General features: G+C 42.0%; 1 long non-coding RNA gene across 2 annotated transcripts in view; it reads left to right on the forward strand.

Moving 5' to 3' along the window:
- The first annotated feature begins 1,371 nt into the window (after positions 1 to 1,371).
- Positions 1,372 to 21,335, forward strand: part of LOC104991980 — a 26,499-nt gene continuing 6,535 nt past the window's right edge. Inside the window, exons 1-3 of one of the 2 annotated variants that reach the window (XR_825645.1) lie at positions 1,372 to 1,558; positions 8,741 to 8,849; positions 18,359 to 18,666. This is a non-coding gene — a long non-coding RNA (uncharacterized LOC104991980). The remainder of the gene's footprint in view (positions 1,559 to 8,740; positions 8,850 to 18,358; positions 18,667 to 21,335) is intronic. The other variant, XR_825646.1, reaches the window with a different exon arrangement.

Raw genomic sequence — 21,335 nt, forward strand, 5'->3', positions numbered from 1 at the left:
GTTGTATTTGGGGCATATGTATGGGAGGGGTTTCATGCCTTCAAATTTTAGTTTTACATGTTACCTCCATTTGACAACTGAAAAGAACCAGTGAAGTTAAATATTATAGGGAGAAGAAACCCATGGTTGAGACATAGCCAGCCTTTGTCACATTCTGTTGGTTCAAGGTTGTGAAAATTAAGTACAAGAATGTTGCTTTCTTTTTTTCTTCTTTCTGGCAAGTGGAAAGGCCAAAGCTCAGAACTGTTGGAAGTGACAACCCAATTAATCAGGCTCTGTGCTTCAAACTAAGTGTTGAGCCTGCTCATAATTGTGAAATTTTTAAATGACCCCTTTGTCCGCAGCAGCACGAAAGTGAAATTCTTACAGGATCGCTTGCTTCTTGGCACCTGGTATCTGACCAGCAAAAATGTGGGCAAAAGTTCTTTTGAAAGAGGCCAACCTGTGTATTTGTTTCCTCTGAAGGAAAACGTAAAAGATGTGATTTTACAGAAACACAGTTGGTTTATCAAACTATGTGCTGCTGGAAGGTATCTTTCCACAAACAAGTGCCGCCAAGTAGATTTATAAAGGTTGACTCCTCCCTTAAGATGGCAGCAGAAAAGAGAAGTTTGTTCTTGGACTTTTAGAATGGGGAGCATTGAGAAATCTTAGAATCCTAGTCAAATCTCCTTCCCTTCTACTTCTCCAAATTGTTTACCAGATAATAAAATGGGGAACAGAAAGGTAAAACTACACATCAAAGATAACGTAAGCAGACAGAGTTAGAATGAGTACCTTGATCTCTCGGGGCCTCCCAAGTGGCACTAGGAAGGGATCTGCCTGCCAAGGCAGGAGACTCAGGTTCGATCCCTGGGTCAGGAAGATCCCCTGGAGAAGGAAATGGCAACCCACCCCATTATTCCTGCTGGGAGAATTCCATGGACAAAGGAGCCTGACGGGCTACAGTCCATGAGGTCACAATGAGTCAGATGTGACTGAGCACACCATACACACACACACACAAACACACACGCATGTACACATGCACACACCTTGATCTCTTACTTTCTAACGCGAGGTGCCTACATCTTTATGGAGCCTGTCACCGCAGAAACCTGTGAATTCTCTTCCTCCGTTTATGGTAACTTAAAGCTACATCCTACCTAGCACTTCCAAACACTTTATCTAAGTTTTTCCTCACTACACTACTGCGAAATAGATTGAACAAATATCACTGGCATTTTATGCATGAGGAAGCACAGACTTGGAAACGTTCGGGAGCTTGATCTAAACTTGCAAAAACCGGAACCTCCGACTCGGGTTTCCAAAGTCCAAATTGATTCTGCTCTAGGATAGGATGAAATCATTTCAAAAGATACATGACACATCGCAGAGCTGTTAAATAATTGTTCTGAAGTTATACAGCCATCTCAGATTAAATAGCTTTTCCCTGGAACATGAGTGACTGATAATCAAGGTCTTTTATTGCCATTTTAAAGAGGACGTCAACATTGATAACCTGTAACTTGAACACTAAAGAAGGCGAAGTATGGCTGGCCTGCCAATGACTTGCTCAGTGAGTAGTTCCTGTCAGTATGTACTTGAAAACCTTGCTGGATACTTGATGTATATTTAAAATTTACCATATTTGAACTCTGAGTTAAAAAATAACACTAATCCAGTTTTTCAGGTGAGGAATGGAAGCTTTGAGAGAACAATAAACTGCTCACATCAAATTGCTAATGAGCCAGCATAGAGCATGTGGAAAGTGACTTGGGATCTCGTAGCTGTTAATATTTATGGCCATATATATGTATATCGCATGACTCCAGTCATGGCCTGGGTGCCAGGAAAAAGAGATGCAGGAATCTCAGAATTAAAATCCAGATCTGTCTTACTCTGAAAGTCATATCATTTCTTCTACTGCCAATCTGCAGTAAAGGTTCCTCCTGACTTCAAGCGTCTCTGAATGGAAATCACAAGGCCCATTTTCCAGCCCTTTGATGATCTTCACAGACAACATATTTTCATAAAATAATAGCTACAACGTTCTTGAGGACATGTTGCTTGTTACCACCACGCTCTTTTTTAAATTAATTTTGTTGAAGTATGGTTGCTTTACAATGCTGTGTTAGTTTCAACTGTACTGCAAAATGAGTCAGTCGCACATGTACATATATCTCCTCCCTGGACTCCTTTCCCACTCAGCTCACCAGGGCGCACTGAGTAGAGTTCCCTGTGCTGCACGGTAGGTTCTCACTAGTTATCTATTCTATACATGCTATCAGTAGAGTACATGTGTTGCTAACTCTTGACTTCATTTATGTAACCTCTCTAAACTGCATAATGTGCCTTATCTCCCACATGAGTATTACAGTGTTTGAGTAAGTAGAAGTTAAAAACAACACAATCCTCTACAGTAGGGTGGTGAACTGGATCCTCATAGCCCAATTTAGAAGGTAATAGACGTGCTTTCTTTAAAACCAAGAAAGGAGGCTCCTTTGTGAATACTTTCAACTGCAAAAAGTGGCTTCTAATCCCAAAGAGATAACTCAGAAGCAACTCACCTTCCCAGAGGCTCTGATTAGCCTGTCTGCTTTGTTTTCTCCTTGCCACGGGCACCAGCAGAGTTGGGTTGGGTCAGTGTCTGCTTTGCCTTAGTTCTGTGGTCCTCTTTGACTCATGCCTGGTCCACTGTCTCCTTTCTCTAGCTCCCTCCAGGGCAGTAGCCCCTAGACCGCTTTCCCAGCTGGTCCTCTCAATATATCTTGAACGCCTGATGGAGAACCCCCGGAGCCCTACTCCATGCTTGGCAAAGTCATCTTGGTGACTCTGCTACAGGGTCTCATGACTGTCCTTTGCAGCAGGCTTACCTCCTACATCTCTAGAAACATGAGCAAAACATCATTCCAAACAGATAGAAGGCAGAATTTCCCAAAGTGGCTACTTTGGATACTAGCTCCTTCTACGGCCACCTTCTCAGTCAGTATTTGAGAAATACTACATACTCTATTTCCTGTCTCAGAGACTGGCACTGCCTAGTAGCATATAAAATGGTATGAAAAATTCTGAAGTAGGGAAATCTGGTTTTATTCAGCCCAGCCGTGTTCTTAACTCCTTTGAGCATGGAAATGTGTTTCGCAGTGAATATTAATTAACATCTTTAGCCCTGGTTGTTCATGGAACATATTTTCCAAAAAAATACCAGATGAAGGAATTTCTTGTTTTACCTAACAGCTCTTCTTACTCCCAAATTTCAAATGCACTAAGTTGAAAATGCCCTCAGAGGCAGTCAAGCCCCGAATGAACCCTCAATCAAAGCTCCTACATCCTCACATTCTCTTTGCTGGTGCTGTCTCCAATGTTAGACTTAAAATGTCATTTAGGTCTGTTCTCAAACTTTTAAATCCACAGAGAGGTTCTCACTTGATATCTCTGGCTTAAGTCCCATTATTAGGGGGGGAAAATGAAAAGATGTAATAATATATAACTGAAATGGAAACAGATTGTCTTCTTTATTCTTTTCTGTGTTTTCAGAATTTTCTATAATTACTTTTAAAATAGGGGGGGAAATCCCTCAAATAAAAAGAGGAAAAGAAGGTTCCAGAAAACACTTGCTGATCTCTTTGAAGTACTCATTTTTAACTTCTCCAGTGTCTCCATATATCTTGCTTGTCCCCTTTCAAAGCCAATCCATAAACTTTATGAGTTTCATTGCTTCTTAAAATTTTATTTGCTTTTCATTCCATATAGAAAAATCTGCAGATGTTTTAACTTTGCACACTACTCATGCCATCTGGTGTTCTAAAACGTCACCCAAATGGGGTCTCCTGATCCACGGGATTATTGTCCTATAACCAAGCCAACATTGCCCTCAATGTGGCCTGCCTCAACTAAAAGCAAGGTCTAGTTTCTCCCTACATCTTATGTCTCATTTGTTATAGTATATGCCTGTTCCTTATCTGTTGAAAACATAGCTGTGTAATTTGACCTCAAGTGAATTTTTAACAAGTCAATTCATTACAGCGTATTTACTTAAGTGGAATATCCCTCGACAAGGGTCTGGATTAAGACAGAATGTTCCAGACCATTCACTGAGTAATCAAGTAACCACATGACCCTACTAGTAAGAAGTCCAGAAGTTCAATATATTCAACTATAGGACCCCCAATCCAACCCTCATTCTGTGCTCAGGGTTCCTATAAAGCTTACGATTTCTGAAGCTGGGAAGTTACATCAGAGCCAATCCTCTTTTCATGATCTGTTTACAGCAGCAGAGCACTGGCTGGTGAGCAGACAGTGGTCATGATAACATTAGCAGTATCTTTGCATCTTCAACCAGACACATGCTACCTCGCCGTTATGAGTTCCCACTTAATGAAGTACCCCCACTTAATGAAGATGCTTTAGCTGAATGGTTAGGCTCTGAACCTAGAAGTCCAGTTTCCACACCTTCAGATGAGTCTCAGATTGGCCAACACCCTTCTGGATGAACATTGCTCAAACCACTGCTTCAGTGTTGGAGAGATAGGTGGGTACAGATATGTGGTTGTGGCTTACCAGAGCAGCAGCCCAGAAACAGAAGTCTGTCTCTGGAGTGAGTACCATGGTAGGAGAACTTGAACTATTACCAATAAATTTCTAGAGGCTCAGGGTAATCTTAAAAGTTAAGAACTCCAAAGGCTCCAGCCTTAGGAGAATCACCACAGTTTCATGAGTTTTACCCACTGGTTTGTGAGGGTAAAGAACTGAGAAAAATCTGCTTCCTTCCCATGCTTCCTTCAGGAGGGAGAGACCAGCAACCACTTTGAAATTCCTTCCCATGCTTCCTTCAGGAGGGAGAGACCAGCAACCACTTTGAAATAAGGCAGGAGCATTCTGTTTGCTTTAACAAAAGGCTGCCATCAAGGGAAATTGTTTTATCTGAGCCTAACCACCTTGTACTTAACAAGAGTCTAACCAACCAAAGGGAAGGGAAATACCTAAGTTGAATCAGCTCCAGTGTTCCATATGGGGGAATAGAAACACCCACTGCATTCCTCTCCAGCTTTCCTGTGCCACTGAAGGACACGGTGAAGATCACAGTAGGGCCACAAGTCACAAAAAGACTGAGACCTAATCACAGGATTGTAGAAAATGTCCCATCCCCCACACTTGTTATCACATCAGCAGTATTCCCAAATAATAACAGGTGGTGTGAATAAAAAAAGAAGGACAAGTCTCACAATGTATTTAATAAAAAGTTCCTGGGAAAACTCAAAGATATCAGAGGAAAAAAAGAGAAAAAAAAAATACAAGGATACCACAGAAAAGTTTAGCCTCTGACACCTATAGCCTCAGTTAACAGAAATTAGCCTCAGTCTAATTTCTAGCCCCAGTGCATAGAACCTCACAATGAAGGCCTGTCTGCCTCAGTTAGTTCATTGTACATAGTAAGTTACATCCAGTATTTAACAAAAAAATTACAAGGCCCCCTAAAAGACAAAAATCACAGTTTGAAGAGATAGATAAAGTGTCAGAATCAGATGTAGATATGGCAGAGATTTAGGTTGTCAGAGGAACTTAAAATAAATTATGATTAATAGATTAGGGACTCTAAAGGAAAAAGTGACTAAAAAACAACATTCAAGAACAGATGAGCAATGTAAAAAGACAAATGGACACTCTAAGAGAGTGTCAAAAAGAAATGCTAGAAATCAAAAATACTGCAACAAAACTGAATATTGCCTTAATAAGTTCATAAGCAGACCAGATATGACCTAGGAAAGAATCAGTGAGCTTGAAGATGATATATCAATAGAAACTTCCAAAACTGATAATCAACAAGACAAACAATTTTAAAGACAATATCCAAAAACTACAGGACAATTTAAAATATGTAACATCTGTGTAATGGAAAAACCAGAAGCTGAAGGAAAGAATTGAGAAGTTATTAAGCTGAGAAATTTCCAAAATTAATGATAGATATCAAACCATAGGTGCAGGAAACTCAGAGAATATCAAGCTGGATGAATGCTCCCCCAAAAAAGTACACTTATGCATACACTATTCAAATTGCACAAACCACAAACAAGGAGAAATCTTCAAAGATAAGGGTATGCATACTTACCTACAGAGAAAGAAATTTAAACATCTCATTGACCTTTTTGTTAGAAACCATGCTAGCAAGAAAAATGTGTAGTGAAATAGTTAAACTGTTCAAAACATTTAAACTATATACCTGCCTTTCAGGAATTCTTAAAATTTCTTCAGAGGAAAGGAAAAGGATATAGGTCAGAAATTTGAATCTGCACAAAGAGAATTTTAGGAAAACAAAGGCAAACTGAAATCTTTGATTTAACTTATTTGATTAGTCTAATAAATGCTTGCTTAAGTTAATAATAGCAGCAATTTAGGGTGATTATGACATACAAATAAGTTAAATGGATGAAAACAATGTTATAAAGGATGAAAAGAAGGATACTCAATTATAAGTAGGAATACTCACTTATAACTCCACTCCAAATAAAGTGGACAGTGTTATTAGGAAGTGGTAAATAAACCACTGAGAGAAATTTGCTGAGAGAAATTTAACACCCAAAACCACTGAGATTAAGAAGTAACAAATTTATACTAAGGAACTATAAAATTCAATATTCTTAAGATGGAAAAGTCTTCCACTTGATTTATAGACTTGATGTAATCTACATCAAAATTCCAACAGGATTTCTACAGAAATTGATGAGCAAAGAACTCAGAATAACCAAAACAATTTTGAAAAAGAATATCAGAATGGCAGAACATATAATTCCGAATTGCAACTGAGTCTTACTGTAGAGTCATTGCAATCAAGACAGAGTCATACTGACGTACGGGAAAGTGTGTGAAGTCTCTTTGGTTGTGTCCGATTCTGTGCAACCCCATGGACTGTAGCCCACCAGTCTCCTCTATCCATGGAACTTCCCTGCCAAGAGCACTGGAGTGGGCAGCCATTCCCTTCTCCAGGAAATAAATAAATAAAGGCCAATAGTCTATAAGCTATGATGCATGTTTAACAATAAAAGCACATAAATTATTTCAACAATGTCTTTTTTTCAATCAAATTAGTGTGTTTTGCAGAACCGTAAACTAGATAGGAATGTCTGTAACTCTTTAGCTCTAGTGGGTTTAACTAGAAGCCCCCAGGGTCTCATAATAATAAAATGCAGACTATGGAATCACGTCACTAGCAGTAGGCCTGGCAGCTTCTCTCTTGATCCTATTTCTGCTGTATTCCAAGATGCTGTTTCCTTGGGGTTGACTTCTTAAATTATTTCATCAGCTTTTTTAAGGATCAGTAGCTTCCAACAGAGGCTTTCCCAGGTGGCACTAGGGGTAAAGAATCCACCTGCCAATGCAGGAGACACAAGAGAGTTGGGTCTGATCCCTGGTTCAGGAAAATCCCCTGGAGAATGGAATGGCTCCCCCCTCCAGTATTCTTGCCCGGAGAATTTCATGGACAGGCGACTGGAGGCTATAGTCCATGGGGTCGCAAAGAGTCAGACATGACTGAGCCACTGACATGGATGATACTTACACAGCAAAAGTGAGTACTGAAGAATGATTTGAGGAATCTGGGGAAATAAGGAGAAAGGGAAATTACAAAATTATTTGGAGTTTAGAATAGTGGAATTCAAGATTGCTCTTAACCATTGTGAACCACATGTTTGTAGTTTGATAAGGTCTGTATATAGATTTGAGGAACTGATTTGCAACCTGTCCTTCTAGGCTTTCCACTGGGCATTTTCTTCTGTGGTTTTTAAGATACACTCAGTCCTGTGAATTTCTGTTGAGAATTCTTCCTGAATGCTCCATTTCCAGGATTCTATGCCTCCAGTTTTGTTCTTACTCATCCATCCCTCCATCCATCCTTATATCCATTTATGAATTTATTTAGTACTCAATAGACAGTAGAGCATAATAGTTAAGATCTTGGAATCTGGCACCAGATTTCTTCAGTTCAAATTTCGGCTCCAATGTTTATAAGCTCTGTGACATTTCACTAGTTACTTAACCTGTCTGTGACCCAGTTTACTCATTTGAAAAATGTTGTTAATTTTGCTTCCCTGATAGAATTGTTATGCAGATTACAAAGAATAATACCTGGAAAATAGTATTTACCATATAAGCATGAATTTCATCATAAGCACCTACTCTGGTAGATACACCCTGTTGAAAGAGACACAGAAGACAGACAGATAAGCAACTTCATCATGTTCTTGGGGATCAGTTATGGTGTGAAGAAGTGAACACAGATAACTGTAACAGGTACAAAATATGTATCACAAGAGAGATATTAATAGGGTGATATGTGGTTAGGAAAAGGATGATCTCCTAACATGGATGTCCATGGTCAAATGACAAGGTAATACAGAGAAGAACAACATGGCCTCCACCTTCTCCAACCCCAGCTGTCTAAGTGGGTTGCAGAGATCTCCACTGTCCAAAGCACGTTTCAAGTGAACAATGGGATGAGAATGGTAGCAAGCAAGGTTTTCCACCTTCTAAAGTCAAAGGTCTAACACACACACATGTGGAAAGGTTGACTAAGAGGCTGGGTTGAGCATACCACTCAGGATTCTAGTAAAGACCCTATGTGGGGGGTCCCAGAGGAGAAGGACAAGTCTCCTGGGCGTCGGCACTCTCAGCCTTTTGTTCTCAGCTTCTCAGACCGAGCTTGCTTTTTCTCCTGTAGGCATTCTCACAGGCGGCAAATGTTCTCTTTCTTCCTCTTCACCAGGGCAATTACAACACTTCTCTTCATCCTGGAATCCATCTCTTCCTTGAATTGGATGCTCCTGGACCACTCAGAGTTTTCCTTCCACAACTTTTACCAAATCTTCTGTTAGGTATGAATTTTTTTTAAGATTTTTTTAAAAGATTTTTTTTTTTTTTGATGTAGATCATTCTTAAAGTCTATATTACATTTGTTACAATTTCACATCTGTTGTTTTTATGCTCTGTTTTTGGGGGTCATGAGACACATAGGATTTTAGCCCCCTGACCAGGGATTGAACCCATACCCCCTGCATTGGAAGGTGAAGTCTTAACCACTGGATCACTGGGGGTGTCCCTATTTGAAATTATTTAATTACCACTCCTCCACCTTTGAATATTAACTACATAAGGATAGTACACATCTCCCCTCTTCATTCTCTCTTCAGTTCAGTTCAGTCACTCAGTCATGTCCGACTCTTTGCGACCCCATTAACAGCAGCATGTCAGGCCTCCCTGTCCATCACCAACTCCCGGAGTCCACCCAAACCCATGTCCACTAAGTCGGTGATGCCATCCAACCATCTCATCCTCTGTCTCCCCTTCTTCTCCTGCCCTCAGTCTGTCCCAGCATCAGGGGCTTTTCCAGTGAGTCAGCTCTTCACATCAGGTGGCCAAAGTATGAGTTTCAGCTTCAACATCAGACCTTCCAATGAACACCCAGGACTGATCTCCTTTAGGAAGAACTGGTTGGATCTCCCGGCAGTCCAAGGGACTCTCAAGAATCTTCTCCAACACCACAGTTCAAAAGCATCAATTCTTCAGAGCTCAACTTTGTTTATAGTCCAACTCTCACATCCACACATGACCACTGGAAAAACCATAGCCTTGATTAAACAGACCTAATACTTGTTAAATAAATAATATGATGAGTCAGGGCAAAACAATCTAGCAATGTTCAGTTGTTTAACCTTTCATGCTAGCTGTCTTAAGACTGTTGAAGAGTCATCATTCTGCTTATAAAAAGGGTGGGAGCAAAGGAGACATGGGACCCAGACTATGCTAAATATAATACTCGTATTTCTGTTTCTATCAGAATTCTTCCTTGTAGTTTCCTAAGTAGAGCTGCTGGAGAAAACTCCTTTCTTATTTGATTGTGGAGGGTTAAGAGTATAATCTCAGAGCTGAAAAGATGGAGTAAGTCTACCACCTGGGATGGGGGAGGAAGAAGTAAGGAATGCAGAAAGAGGAAGATGGTTCAGATTCCAGGTTTGCTTTTGTGTTTTGTTTTTATTGGAATTTAGTTGCTTTACAATGCTCTGTTAGTGTCTGCTGTTCACAGATTCCAATTTCTAAGAGCTCTGAAAGCTGTTCTGGTTTTCAAATTCATTCCTAACATCCATTTTTGTCTCAAGCTGGTTCGTGTTGAGTTTCTCTAAAACGAGTCTGAAAGAACTCTAAATGTAAGCATACAGCGTGACATTGTGCTGCGTAAAGATACATAAATGCCAGCTATTTGTTTGGCTACAAATCCATGGTGGAGAGAAAAGAACCTTTCAGAACAAATACAGTTTAGTCTGGCTGAAACTAATTTTTTTTTTTTTTTTTGGCCAAGTGACATACAAGATCTTAGTTCCCCAACCAGGGATGAAACCCACACACCCTGCATTGGGAGCATGGCATCTTAACCACTGGACTACCAGGGAAGTCCCTGAATCCACTTTTTGAGCTGTTTCATTTACCAAGGTGTTCTGTTTTGTTTTTTCAAAATAACATTTTTTCAAAATAAGATATCTTTTCAAAATAAGATAATAATTATCTCAAAAGAGAATCCCCCTACCAAATACCGACTAGTATTTAGATGCCAGATTGAGCAGCAATGACCAAGGTAGAGACTGCAGACCAGACCTGTGATGGGAGAGATAAAAACAAACTCCACTCAATTTATCCAGGGGTACCAGGCGGCTGCGACGGGCACGCTAAAGCACAGGCAGCTGCGACGGGCACGTTAAGAGCAGCCGAGAGGAGCTACCCACCACGTCCGAGGGCAGGGGCAGCGGCTGAAAGTGCCAGGCTGCGACGGCGCAGGAACGGCCGAGAGGAGCTACCCCACGTCCGAGGTCAGGGGCAGCGACCAGAGGAGTTACCCACCGAGGTCAGGGGCGGCGGCCGGGAGGAGATACCCCACGCCCTTAAGCCCAAGGCCAGGGGCGGCGGCCAGGAGGACCAAACCCATGCCGTGGCTGTGAGGGAACAGGAGGGCCTAGCGGAGCTATCCCATGTTGAAGGTCAGGAAGGGCGGTGGTGAGGAGATATCCCTCTTCCAAGGTAAGGAGCATTGGCTGCGCTTTGCCGGAGCAGCCGTGAAGAGATACCCCACACCCAAGGTAAGAGAAACCCAAGTAAGACTGTAGGTGTTGCAAGAGGGCATCAGAGGGCAGACACACTGAAACCATACTCACAGACAACTAGTCAATCTAATCACACTAGGACCACAGCCTTGTCTAACTCAATGAAACTAAGCCATGCCCATGGGGCAACCCAAGATGGGCGGGTCATGGTGGAGAGATCTGACAGAATGTAGTACACTGGAGAAGGGAATGGCAAACCACTTCAGTATTCTTGCCTTGAGAACCCCATGAACAGTATGAAAAGGCAAAATGATAGGATACTGAAAGAGAAACTGCCCAGGTCAGTAAGTGCCCAATATGCTACTGGAGATCAGTGGAGAAATAACTCCAGAAAGAATGAAGGGATGGAGCCAAAGCAAAAAGAATACCCAATGTGACTGGTTGATAGAAGCAAAGTCTGATGCTGTAAAGAGCAATATTGCATAGGAACCTGGAATGTCAGGTCCATGAATCAAGGCAAATTGGAAGTGGTCAAACAAGAGATGGCAAGAGTGAATGTCGACATTCTAGGAATTAGCGAACTGAAATGGACTGGAATGGGTGAATTTAACTCAGATGACCATTATATCTACTACTGCGGGCAGGAAGCCCTCAGAAGAAATGGAGTAGCCATCATGGTCAACAAAAGAGTCCGAAATGCAGTACTTGGATGCAATCTCAAAAACGACAGAATGATCTCTGTTTGTTTCCAAGGCAAACCATTCAATATCACAGTAATCCAAGTCTATGCCCCAACCAGTAACGCTGAAGAAGCTGAAGTTGAACGGTTCTATGAAGACCTAGAAGACCTTTTAGAACTAACACCCAAAAAAGATGTCCTTTTCATTATAGGAGACTGGAATGCAAAAGTAGGAAGTCAAGAAACACCTGAAGTAACAGGCAAATTTGGCCTTGGAATACGGAATGAAGCAGGGCAAAGACTGATAGAGTTTTGTCAAGAAAATGCACTGGTCATAGCAAACACCCTCTTCCAACAACACAAGAGAAGACTCTATACATGGACATCACCAGATGATCAACACCGAAATCAGATTGATTATATTCTTTGCAGCCAAAGATGGAGAAGCTCTATACAGTCAGCAAAAACAAGACCAGGAGCTGACTGTGGCTCAGATCATGAACTCCTAATTGCCAAATTCAGACTTAAATTGAAGAAAGTAGGGAAAACCACTAGACCATTCAGGTATGACCTAAATCAAATCCCTTATGATTATACAGTGGAAGTGAGAAATAGATTTAAGGGTCTAGATCTGATAGATAGAGTGCCTGATGAGCTATGGAATGAGGTTCATGACATTGTACAGGAGACAGGGATCAAGACCATCCCCATGGAAAAGAAATGCAAAAAAGCAAAATGGCTGTCTGGGGAGGCCTTACAAATAGCTGTGAAAAGAAGAGAAGTGAAAAGCAAAGGAGAAAAGGAAAGATATAAAAATCTGAATGCAGAGTTCCACAGAATAGCAAGAAGAGATAAGAAAGCCTTCTTCAGTGATCAATGCAAAGAAATAGAGGAAAACAATAGAATGGGAAAGACTAAAGATCTCTTCAAGAAAATCAGAGATACCAAAGGAACATTTCATGCAAAGATGGGTTCGATAGAGGACAGAAATGGTATGGACCTAACAGAAGCAGAAGATATTAAGAAGAGATGGCAAGAATACACAGAAGAACTGTACAAAAAAGATCTTCACGACCCAGATAATCACGATGGTATGATCACTGACCTAGAGCCAGACATCCTGGAATGTGAAGTCAAGTGGGCCTTAGAAAGCATCACTACAAACAAAGCTAGTGGAGGTGATAGAATTCCAGTTGAGCTATTCCAAATCCTGAAAGATGATGCTGTGAAAGTGCTGCACTCGATATGCCAGCAAATTTGGAAAACTCAGCAGTGGCCACAGAACTGGAAAAAGTCAGTTTTCATTCCAATCCCAAAGAAATGCAATGCCAAAGAATGCTCAAACTACTGCACAATTGCACTCATCTCACACGCAGTAAAGTAATGCTTAAAATTCTCCAAGCCGGGCTTCAGCAATATGTGAACTGTGAACTTTCTGATGTTCAAGCTGGTTTTAGAAAAGGCAGAGGAACCAGAGATCAAATTGCCAACATCTGCTGGATCATGGAAAAAGCAAGAGAGTTCCAGAAAAACATTTATTTCTGCTTTATTGACTATGCCAAAGCCTTTGACTGTGTGGATCATAATAAACTGTGGAAAATTCTGAAAGAGATGGGAATACCAGACCACCTGATCTGCCTCTTGAGAAATCTATATGCAGGTCAGGAAGTAACAGTTAGAACTGGACATGGAACAACAGACTGGTTCCAAATAGGAAAAGGAATACGTCAAGGCTGTATATTGTCACCCTGTTTATTTAACCTATATGCATAGTACATCATGAGAAATGCTGGACTGGAAGAAACACAAGCTGGAATCAAGATTGCTGGGAGAAATATCAATAACCTCAGATATGCAGATGACACCACCCTTATGGCAGAAAGTGAAGAGGAACTAAAAAGCCTCTTGATGAAGGCGAAAGTGGAGAGTGAAAAAGTTGGCTTAAAGCTCAACATTCAGGAAACGAAGATCATGGCATCCAGTCCCATCACTTCATGGGAAATAGATGGGGAAACAGTGGAAACAGTGTCAGACTTTATTTTTCTGGGCTCCAAAATCACTGCAGATGGTGACTGCAGCCATGACATTAAAAGACGCTTACTCCTTGGAAGGAAAGTTATGACCAACCCAGATAGCATATTGAAAAGCAGAGACATTACTTTGCCAACAAAGGTTCGTCTAGTCAAGGCTATGGTTTTTCCATTGGTCATGTATGGATGTGAGAGTTGGACTGTGAAGAAAGCTGAGCGCCAAAGAATTGATGCTTTTGAACTGTGGTGTTGGAGAAGACTCTTGAGAGTCCCTTGGACTGCAAGGAGATCCAACCAGTCCATTCTGAAGGAGATCAGCCCTGGGATTTCTTTGGAGGGAATGATGCTAAAGCTGAAACTCCAGTATTTTGGCCACCTAATGCAAAGAGTTAACTCACTGGAAAAGACTCTGATGCTGGGAGGGATTGGGGGCAAGAGGAGAAGGGGACGACAGAGGATGAGATGTCTGGATGGCATCACTGACTCGATAGACAGGAGTCTGAGTGAACCCCCGAAGTTGGTGATGGACAGGGAGGCCTGGCGTGCTGCTATTCATGGGGTCGCAGAGTAGGACACGACTGAGCGACTGATCTGATCTGAACATAAGATTTTATACTCTTTATTAAATTGCTACTTATTAAGTTAGAATTCTCAAACTTTTTTGAGCAGCAATATTGGCATGGCTTCCAACCAGGTACACTAAGAAACTCAAAGAATTCTACAGAGATCCTCACAATTTAGTTGGGAATAGACCATAAACATGGGGAAATTAAACAGCCATAAAATAAAAATGCTAGTTCAATAATACAGTTAAAGAGGACAGAGTGTATCACTGCCAAGGGAATAGGACAGGGATATGTAGGAACTCAGAGATGCCAAGCCCTCTCAAGCTCGACTGACTAGAAGAAGTGGGGCTTAGAGTCCAGGGAGGCTAGCATGGGGAGCTCTAGACTGACTGAGTGTTAATGAACGTGAGTGGCTGGATGAGTGGTTCCTAGGAGGAAACATAATAATAGTAACAACAAACAGCAATGCCTGGTAACAACTAACATCCTCAGAACGCTGCACAGGCGCTACACTCTGTTCACTGCTTCATATTCACTCTTTTATTCTCACAACAGTTGTAAATGGCATATAGAAAGAGCATCTCATTTTATAGACATGAAAACTGAGCATCTCTGGGTTACCCAGTTTTTGAGTGAAATGGTCAGCCTCCAGCCCAGGTCTGAGTGACTCCAGGACACACACCATAGGCTTATGGTCTTGGAGAGCACAGGTTTGAAGCCAGGCAGATCCAAATGTGAATCAGATCTGACAGCTCTAAGATCCAGTGGTCATCCTGGGCAAGCAGCTTGATGTGAATGGACACATTCCTACCTGCCTCCTAAATGAGTCAGTGGGTAGAGGCAGGGATGCTCATGGAAGTGCCTGGTGTGCAGTAGGTGCATAATATATGCAGGGCTTCTCCATGTTTGCTCATTGCCAGGTCTCCTGCTGATGTTCTTTTAGCCAAATTGACTATGTTCTTGACTTTAACTCCGGTCTGGGTGGCCAGCCTGAGTTGTCTCTCAGTGCTCCTTCCAGCCTGCTGGGGTTCAGGCTGTGCGTGGCTATCTGGATGGAGAGGATGAAATCTCAGAAGACTAATTTCTGGACTGGTTTGCCTCACCCAGGCGGCCGGCCCTTCCAACAGTGTGTTTGGGGAATGCTTACAACTCCTTTCCTCTTCCTCCTCCCACCAACACACGAGCACACCCTTTAAAATGTGCTCGGATCCCCCTCCCAGCAGACAGCCTAACGGCCCAGCTAATTAATGATCCGCCTGCCCCTTCGCAGTGTAAGTGTGCAGTCCCAGTGGTTTAAAGGAATGGGGAGTAGGGAGCAGGGGAGGGGGAACTTGGGGCTTCTGGGACTTGACCCCCAATGCTGTCTGAACTTCAAGAGTCAAAGCAAATCCCAGGGAAAATGGCAGGTTCTGTTCTAACATCAGCCCCCAGTCAATACAGCACAATTTCATAGCTCGTTATTCCCATGCCAGGGCACAAGTCGGGAGGGGGTGGGGACAGTGATGGGGGCTGTGGGGAGGGGCCAGGGGAGAATCATATGGAAGCAATTAGTGGAGCCTTCATTCAAAAAAGCATTAAGGTGCTTGTAGCATTGAAGCCCAAGTGACCCCTGGGCTGAGACCATAATTCACCAACACTTAATACCATTTACCCTGCAGATGTGCATTTTATACACAAATATCAGCTTACCACTTTGAAAAATTAACCTATTGAAGGCTGTCAAATTCTGACGCCCTTGTGGGGGTATTATATATTGTCTGCACAGCCCTCAGTCTCGCCTTTTAGCCCCCGAATCAAGGATGCTTGGGTTAATTGGGAAATGAGGTGACTAACGAAGGGTAGAGAACGGTAGAGAAATGAAGACAAGAAGAAATGTGGATTTTCCTAAGGAGAATACATTCATTTTTTTTTTAGTTCAGAAACACATGGTTTGGGGGTGGGAATAACCCTTCCCCCCACAAACACAAACTATGTATGTTGGAGTTCTAATTCAGAAAGTCCAGAGTTTATGAAGATGAAGTTAGAATAGAAACATGAAGAGTAAATGTGTCAGTAGGTCTGAATTTTGATTTAAGCAAAAATTTGTGATTACAGAGTTGATAAATTTATGATTACAGAGTCGATGAATCAGTATAGAAATTCTCTTTGGTTAAATTTTTTTTTTTCTAAGAGAATGCAATGCCAATAAGAAATTCAATGAGCATCAATTTCCACCTATCCAACTGGTATTTAAAAGTAATAAGATCCAGTGTTTTCAAGGTTGCTAGAAATGGGTGACCTCTGACAATGCAGGTGGAAAACTAGTTTAACAAAATAAAGAACTTTCTGCAGAGGAATTTGGTGATAGGTATCAAAAACCTTAAAAATATGCATATGTAAGATCCAGCAATTCAACTTCTAGGAATTTTATTTTAACATACACACATTACTGTATATAAAATAGATAACCAACAAAGACCTACTGTATAGCACAGGAAATATACTCAATATTTTATAATAACCTATAAGGGAAAAGAATCTAAAAGAGAATAGATATGTATTTATGTGTACAGCTGGATCATTGTGTTGTACATCTGAAACTAAGACATTTGTCCAACTCTTTGCAACCCTGTGGACTGTAGCCCACCAGACTCCTCATCCATGGGATTCTCCGGGCAAGAATACTGAAGTGGGTTGCCATGCCCTCCTCCAAGGGATCTTTCCGACACAGGGATGAAACCCACATGTCCTGTGTCTCCTGCATTGGCAAGTGGCTTCTTTACCATTAGCACCACCTAGGAAGCCCTGATGCTGGGAGGGATTGAGGGCAGGAGGAGAAGGGGACAACAGAGGATAAGATGGCTGGTTGGCATCACCGACATGAGTTTGAGTGAACTCCAGGAGTTAGTGATGGACAGGGAGGCCTAGTGTGCTGTGATTCATGGGGTTGCAAGGAGTCGGACACAACTGAGCAACTGAACTGAACTGAACTGAGGAAGCCCTTTATAAAGAGCATATCTTGATAAAAGCAAAAGCCTTACAGTAGAGAGCTTATTAAGTATGGCACATACATATAATGCAATAAAATACACTCGTTAAAAACCATGTTTTATAAAAATATTTATCAATATCAACAAACGTTTCAGGTTGAATTACTAACAGATTTTAAAAAATAAACAAACAAAAGATAAAGTTACAAATCAGTATCTGTAACATGTATCCAGGCTTTGCAAATCACTTGTGGATGTGTATGCATAAATAACTAAATCGTGTTAACAATATCTTTTGCTAGTGTGAATAATGCTTTCAAGCTCGTGTTGTAGTGCTTAGTTTTTTGTTAACCAGGAACTATCCTAGCCTAAGATGGAGGCTTTATGCCACACTACAAGGTTGGTTTCACTGTCTTCAGAACCATTCCCTTTATTTCCAACTTAACCTCATTCTCAAGCCTCTTTAGCAGCTACCCTACCCACAGTGGCTCCAGCCACTGCACATGACTCACCCGAGCACCCTGCTGATACTCAGTCTCCTCTCCTGATCTGTTTTGTGGACAAAAGTCTCTAGCTCTCAGTGTGTACTAGGTCAGACTTTAGTAGGAATTCCAGCCTTATAACCTTTGGTGAATTATATTATCTCTGAACCTTTGTGCCCCTCTCTATAAAACAGAACGCTAATGGCTATCTCATAAGGTTGCTGTGATCAAATGACATAAGAAAATGCATGAAATGAGCTTGGTCATAGAACAGATCAGTAATCACTATCAAATCCCCTTAATTAATGACTAGGGCTTCCCAGGGGGCTCAGGGGCAAAGAATCTCCCTTCCAATGCAGGAGACTCAGGTTCAATCCCTGGGTCAGGAAGATTCCCTGGAGAAGGTAATGGCTATAAATTCCAGTATTCTTGCCTGGAGAATCCCATGGACAGAGGAGCCTGGCTGGCTCCAGTCCATGGGGTCACAAAGCATGAATTAGGAATTAAACCACCACCACAATTAATGACTAAATGGAAATTTATATCTACTGATTTCATTTTTGCAGGTGTCATTCCACTGGCCCCAGATGGTGAGAAGTTATTGCATATTTTATGCAAAGTTTCCCCATTACCAGACATGCTGCTTTCCTCAGTGTGACCAGGACTACTGATGACCACGTGAGGACAAGATATTGACCTCTGGCACTTCACAGTTGCAGTGTCCTATCATGCTTCTCTTTCAGCTAGAAAGGTCCTCAGACTACAGGGAGAAGATGGGAAGCTGTGGCCAGTTTCTCCCTTCACTCCTTCCAGCCTCCATTAGGAATTCAGAATGGCCTTTCCAATGTCTCTGAGGCACAGACAGCAAGCACAGGTAACTTATGAAACAGGTAACTAATTAAAGAGAGGAGAAGGGACTAAAGAAGCATAGGAAGGAATATTTTAGCACAATGAATTTTTAGTGTTTTTCCAGTTGAATGGCACATACCAAAAAAGCAGACGCCTCCCCATCTAATCACCAGAATGACACGCTCTCCTGAAAAGATTCAGGACAACACCCACTTGAGAAGATCAGAATTGTGAGTGGGCCACCATACCTACTTGTTCTAGAATCTGCATTGCCCTGTATCATCAGTAATTAGCAAATTTGGCTACACATTGGAATCACCCATGGACGTTAAAAAAGTACATATGTCTGGATCCTGTCCCTAGAAACAATGATAATAATTGGTCTAGAGATGTGTCTCTCAAAATGAGACCCCTGGACCAGCAACACACCATCATTCAGGAATGTCTGAAAATCCTCAGACCCCATCATAGACCCATCGAATCAGAAACTCTGTGGGTGGGGCCCAGAAATCTGTGTTAAGGAGCCCTCCAAGTGTTTCTGATGTTTGTCAGCCACCCATCTAGAGTGGAACTTGGGCATCAGAAAGTTTTACAGACTCCACTGATGATTCTAATTTGCATCCAGGTTAGAGCACCACTGTGTTAGACCCTTCTTTGCCCTGAGAATTCTTAAGTCTTTTGTGTCTCCATCCTCACTTTCATACGAATCAATGGCTTTTCCGTATGTTCTTATGGCTTCTATGGAAATAATTTTCTCTTATTTCTAGGTAGGCTGACAGGTTTGCCATTGCACTAAGGGGTGTCAGATTTTCTGAACCACTGATAACAAACCAAAATACTGCCCTCCAGCGCAATTTCTGGTAAGTTAGCCAGCCAAGGGACTCAGGGCAAAGAGAGGGGTAAGTCAGCAGAGCCAAGAGAAACAGGAAGACAGATTAGAAGACAACTCAGAAGATCCACAACAGCCTTGAAATAGAAGGGCTGTAACTTTGCATCTAAGCCCTTTGCTTTCATGCTAGGGAATCCATAGTCAGTCCATGGTTTATTCAGTTTATATCTAACATGTCTTTAAAGGGCAACACAACAATCACATTCCTGGTGGAGAAACTGCATGTTTGACTGGAAAAAGTACAGCCCAGGTGGCTCAAGTTTCCACTGAATTCTAGTGCTGACTTTGCTGTTAAAAGATGCACCAATTTAAGTGAGTCTCTTATTACTCGAGAGGTGAGGGGGTAGGCTCAGTTTTGCCATCTGTACAATGATTTCTAAGGACCATTTTCTCTTATTTTTAACTTTTTATTTTGTATTGGAGAAGGGGTGGCTTCCCTGAAACTCAGACAGTAAAGAATCTGGCTGCAATGCAGGAGACCTGGGTTTGATCCCTGGGTCAGGCAGATCCCTCGGAGAAGGAAAAGGCTACCTACTACAATATTCTTGCCTGGAAAATCCCATGGTAGAGGAGCCTGGCAGGTTACAATCCATGGAGTCTCAAAGAGTCAGACAGGACTGAGCGACTAACACTTCTAACTACTATGGGAAATTAACAATGTTGTGATAGCTTCAGGTGAACAGAGAAAGGACCCAGCCATACATTTACATGTGTCCATTCTCCCCCAGATCCCCTCCCATCCAGGCTGCCACACAGCAATGAGCAGCATTCCATGTGCTCTACAGTAGATTGCTAAGGACAGCTTTCCATGTAGTAGGGCTTGAGCAGACTTCTACAACATTTTTATACGAAGTTTGACAGACTGGGAGTCGGGCTGGAGGACAAAGATGATGCTGACTTTCACAAACAGGCCCTTTATGGGACCTGTTTCCTAGAGTTCATGCATCTCAACTTGAGTCACAATGTACATATTTATATGATCAAACTACCTTATATTGATATTCTCCACTTAAAAAGCATGGTGGACAGGCTATGTCACTAACCCTCACAAGAACCCTGAAGTACATAGACGGCCCTCATGTCACAAACAAGGAAGCTGAAGTAAGTAAAAGCGTGGTGGCAGTGGATGGTTTTAGTCGCTAAGTCGTGCCCAGCTCTTGCCACCCCCATGGACTTAGCCCTCTGTCCATGGCTCCTCTGTCCATGGGACTTTTCCAGGCAAGAATACTGGAGTGAGTTGCCATTTCTTTCTCTAGGGAAAAATTCCTGACCCAGCGATCAAAACTGCATCTCCTGCATTGCAGGCAGATTCTTTACCAGTGAGCCACTTGAGAAGCCCAAATAAGAAGGAACTTGCCAGCCAACCATATGTGAGCCTCTAAGTACAGTAGCAAAGTTAACTTCAGAACCCACATCTTCTGACTCTCCTTTCTAGCTGAACCATTAACTCTAGCTTGTAAAATGCAATTCCTTTCCCTGTAGCCAAAACAAAACCGCATTTGGAAACCAGAGTTACAAGCTTGGTGATTGTCTGTCAAATGTTTCCTAAGTGATTAAAGGAGAATCAGGCCTTCTCCTCCTCTAGGTCCTTTAACACTTAGTATAAATTATCTGGTGTTAGGATAGAGATCTTTTCATTAGTGTGCCTTTGAAAACTATTAACGTACAGGAAAGAAACGTTCCTCTTCGGGGGGACAAATGCAATCTTATCAGAAAGGAACAGGACAATAACAGGAAGAGGGAGGGGACGCTGGAATGTAGGGGAGGGTGGGGCTGGAGGGAAAGAAGACAGCCTGCAAGTGCTG

This window comes from Bison bison, unplaced genomic scaffold (genome assembly GCF_000754665.1).
Source record: "Bison bison bison isolate TAMUID 2011002044 unplaced genomic scaffold, Bison_UMD1.0 scf7180017864205, whole genome shotgun sequence".
Taxonomy (NCBI): domain Eukaryota; kingdom Metazoa; phylum Chordata; class Mammalia; order Artiodactyla; family Bovidae; genus Bison; species Bison bison.